The following is a 4,587-nucleotide window of genomic DNA, read 5'->3' on the forward strand; positions in this document are numbered from 1 at the left end:
CAAATTTTGACAAATGACGGCCCGTACCCCGCCCAAACCTTCCCCTAACCCGGACGATGCTGGCCAATTGTGTGCCGCACCTACAGTCATCATCCATCATTTTTTTCTCCTCTCCGAATGTACTACAGTAAAGGGCTTCGACATGATTCAATCAGAGAAAACAAAAGGAGAAAAAAAAGAAGAGAGCAGAGAAAACAAAAGTAGGGATCAGGGAAAGATTCAGGACAGTGTTTCTCTCACGCTTGGCAACTCCTCTCCTGGCTAGACATGTTACAACATCTTGCACATCAACACAACATACATACACACAAAGCACACATATGAACCACTCTCTCAAACACACACACAAAACATGAACAAACACCACAGCAATTTAAATTCACACACACATTCCACACACTCTCTTTCTCTCACACACATCCAGACAAATCACACATAAGAGGAACACACGATGGCATCCATGTACACAACACCCAATGTCCAAAGAAACTTAGCCTCTGCTGACTCCCAACAACCGATATCCGTTAAGGGCAACTTCCGCATCTTGGACTTTAACCAAACGCGACGCTCTTAACTCCTCCTCCACATTTATCTGGAGCTTGAACAATTGAAACGTGCACAGAAGACAATCCATACACTCACGATCAATTTTGTTTCCTTCTGTCAAGACGGCACCTAGAGTGACGTAGAGTATCTGCAATTCGACACGTCGGAACTATTACACAAAACACTTTAGCACAAAATAAAATATAAACTCAGTTATCACAATTCACACATTAGTAAGTCCTAGTAAATCAATTTCGTCTAGGGTCAGTTAGGAAAACCACTTTATTTTAAGAATGTGAAATGTCAGAATGATAGTAGAGACAATTATTTATTTCAACTTGTATTTCTTTCATCACAGTCCCAGTGGGTCAGAAGTTTACATACACTCAATTAGTATTTGGTAGCATTGCCTTCGAATTGGTTAACTTGGGTAAAATATTTCGGGTAGCCTTCCACAAGCTTCCCACAATAAGTTGGGGGAATTTTGGCCCATTCCTCCTGACTGAGCTGGTGTAACTGAGTCAGGTTTGTAGGCCTCCTTGATCACACACGCTTTTTCAATTCTGCCTACAAATTTTCTATAGGATTGACGTCAGGGCTTTGTGATAGCCACTCCAATACCTTGACGTTGTTGTCCTTAAGCCTTTTTGCCACAACTTTGGAAGTATCCTTGGGGTCATTGTCCATTTGGAAGACCCATTTGTGACCAAGCTTTAACTTCCTGACTGATGTCTTGAGATGTTGATTCAATATATCCACATACTTTTCCTCCCTCATGATGCCATCTAACTTGTGAGGTGCACCAGTCACTCCTGCAGCAAAGCACCCCCACAACATGATGCTGCCACCCCCATGCTTCACGGTTGGGATGGTTTTCTTCGGCTTGCAAGCCTCCTCCTTTTTCCTCCAAACTTAACGATAGCCATTATGGCCAAACAGTTCTATTTTTGTTTCATCAGCCCAGAGGATATTTCTCCAAAAAGTACGAACTTTGTCCGAATGTGCAGTCGCAAACCGTAGTCTGGCTTTTTTATGTCGGTTTTGGAGCAGTGGCTTCTTCCTTGCTGAGCAGCCTTCCAGGTTATGTCGATATAGGACTCATTTTACTGTGGATATAGATACTTTGTACCTGTTTCCTCCAGCATCTTCACAAGGTCCTTTGCTGTTGTTCTGGGATTGATTTGAACTTTTCGCACCAAAGTATGTTCATCTCTAGGAGACAGAACGCGTCTCCTTCATGAGCGGTATGACGGCTGCGTGATCCCATGGTGTTTATACTTGCGTACTATTGTTTGTACAGATGAACGTGGTACCTTCAGGCATTTGGAAATTGCTCCCAAGGATGAACCAGACTTGTGGAGGTCTACAATTTTCTTCTGAGGTCTTGGCTGATTACTTTTGATTTTCCCATGATGTCAAGCAAAGAGGCACCGAGTGTGAAGGTAGGCCTTGAAATACATCCACAGGTAGACCTTCAATTGACTCAAATAACGTCAAATAGCCTATCAGAAGCTTCTAAAGCCATGACACAATTTTCTGGAATTTTCCAGCCTTTTTTAAAGGCACAGTCAACCTAGTGTATGTAAACTTCTGACCCACTGGAATTGTGATACAGTGAATTAAAAGTGAAATAATCTGTCTGGAAACAATTGTTGGTAAAATTACTCGTGTCATGAACAAAGTAGATGTCCTAACCGACTTGCCAAAACTATAGTTGGTTAAAAAGTAATTTGTGGAGTGGTTGAAAAACAAGTTATAATGACTCCAACCTAAGTGTATGTAAACTTCCGACTTCAACTGTATATACTGTAGTTTCAGGCATTTCTTTTACACCTGCTACGTTAGGTTAAAAGAAACTTGAAATTAAGTTGTGGGAGAGATGGATGTTGTGCACACTAGCAGATGAAATGCATCCTAAATATCCCAACACTGTGACAGAGCAGGGAATGTATTGCAAAATGAGATGGATAATTAGACCAGAAAGAAAGGCAGAAAGTGAGTGAGGGAGGAGTGAGAGGAAGAGCGAGATTGACATGTAGAGGTTATGAGAAAAAGAGACAAGAATGAGAGGAGACAGAGCATGGAAGAGAGAAAGAGGAAGTGGCAGCATAGTTGGAGAGAAAAGGGGAGAGAGAAATAAATGATGGGTGAGGGGCGATAGTTTGTGCTTGTATTAAGAAATCTCATGCATTTGTAATTTCCATTTCCTTTATTCAGATTTGTGACTTTTTCTGAAGGGAAAAATCTCATGAATATGTATGAAGATGTCATTGTGGTTGAACAGTTATATTGCTTTGACAAAATAAACACTTGACCGAACACATCTAGTGTATCTTCAGCAACGTTCTCTGGAGCTTGCTGAATTGATAGAGTATATTCTGAAATGTATGTTAAAACTTCTTTGGGATAGGGGGCAGCATTTTCACGTTTGGATGAAAAGCATGCCCAGAGTAAGCTTCCTGCTACTCAGTACCAGTTGCTAATACAGTGGGGAGAACAAGTATTTGATACACTGCCGATTTTGCAGGTTTTCCTACTTACAAAGCATGTAGAGGTCTGTAATTTTTATCATAGGTACACTTCAACTGTGAGAGACGGAATCTAAAACAAAAATCCTGAAAATCACATTGTATGATTTTTAAATAATTAATTTGCATTTATTGCATGACATAAGTATTTGATCACCTACCAACCAGTAAGAATTCCGGCTCTCACAGACCTGTTAGTTTTTCTTTAAGAAGCCTCCTGTTCTCCACTCATTACCTGTATTAACTGCACCTGTTTGAACTCGTTACCTGTATAAAAGACACCTGTCCACACACTCAATCAAACAGATTCCAACCTCTCCACAATGGCCAAGACCAGAGAGCTGTGTAAGGACATCAGGGATAAAATTGTAGACCTGCACAAGGCTGGGATGGGCTACAGGACAATAGGCAAGCAGCTTGGTGAGAAGGAAACAACTGTTGGCGCAATTATTAGAAAATGGAAGAAGTTCAAGATGACGGTCAATCACCCTCGGTCTGGGGCTCCATGCAAGATTTCACCTCGTGGGGCATCAGTGATCATGAGGAAGGTGAGGGATCAGCCCAGAACTACACGGCAGGACCTGGTCAATGACCTGAAGAGAGCTGGGACCACAGTCTCAAAGAAAACCATTAGTAACACACTACGCCGTCATGGATTAAAATCCTGCAGCGCACGCAAGGTCCCCCTGCTTAAGCCAGTGCATGTCCAGGCCTGTCTGAAGTTTGCCAATGACCATCTGGATGATCCAGAGGAGGAATGGGAGAAGGTCATGTGTCTGATGAGACAAAAATAGAGATTTTTGGTCTAACTCCACTCGCCGTGTTTGGAGGAAGAAGAAGTATGAGTACAACCCCAAGAACACCATCCCAACCGTGAAGCATGGAGGTGGAAACATCATTCTTTGGGGATGCTTTTCTGCAAAGGGACAGGACGACTGCACCGTATTGAGGGGAGATGGATGGGGGCATGTATCGCGAGATCTTGGCCAACAACCTCCTTCCCTCAGTAAGAGCATTGAAGATGGGTCGTGGCTGGTCTTCCAGCATGACAACGACACGAAACAACACAGCCATGGCAACTAGGAGTGGCTCCGTAAGAAGCATCTCAAGGTCCTGGATGGCCTAGCCAGTCTCCAGACCTGAACCCAATAGAAAATCTTTGAGGGAGCTGAAAGTCCGTATTGCCCAGCGACAGCCCCGAAACCTGAAGGATCTGGAGAAAGATCTGTAGGGAGGAGTGGGCCAAATCCCTGCTGCAGTGTGTTGCAAACCTAGTCAAGAACTACAGGAAACGTATGATCTCTGTAATTGCAACAAAGGTTTCTGTACCAAATATTAAGTTTGCTTTCTGATGTAATCAAATACTTATGTCATGCAATAAAATGCAAATTAATTACTTAAAAATCATACAATGTGATTTTCTGGATTTTTGTTTTAGATTCCGTCTCTCATAGTTGAAGTGTACCTATGATAAAAATTACAGACCTCTACATGCTTTGTAAGTAGGAAAACC

The sequence above is a fragment of the Salvelinus sp. IW2-2015 genome, unplaced genomic scaffold (genome assembly GCF_002910315.2).
Source record: "Salvelinus sp. IW2-2015 unplaced genomic scaffold, ASM291031v2 Un_scaffold2512, whole genome shotgun sequence".
Taxonomy (NCBI): Eukaryota; Metazoa; Chordata; class Actinopteri; order Salmoniformes; family Salmonidae; genus Salvelinus; species Salvelinus sp. IW2-2015.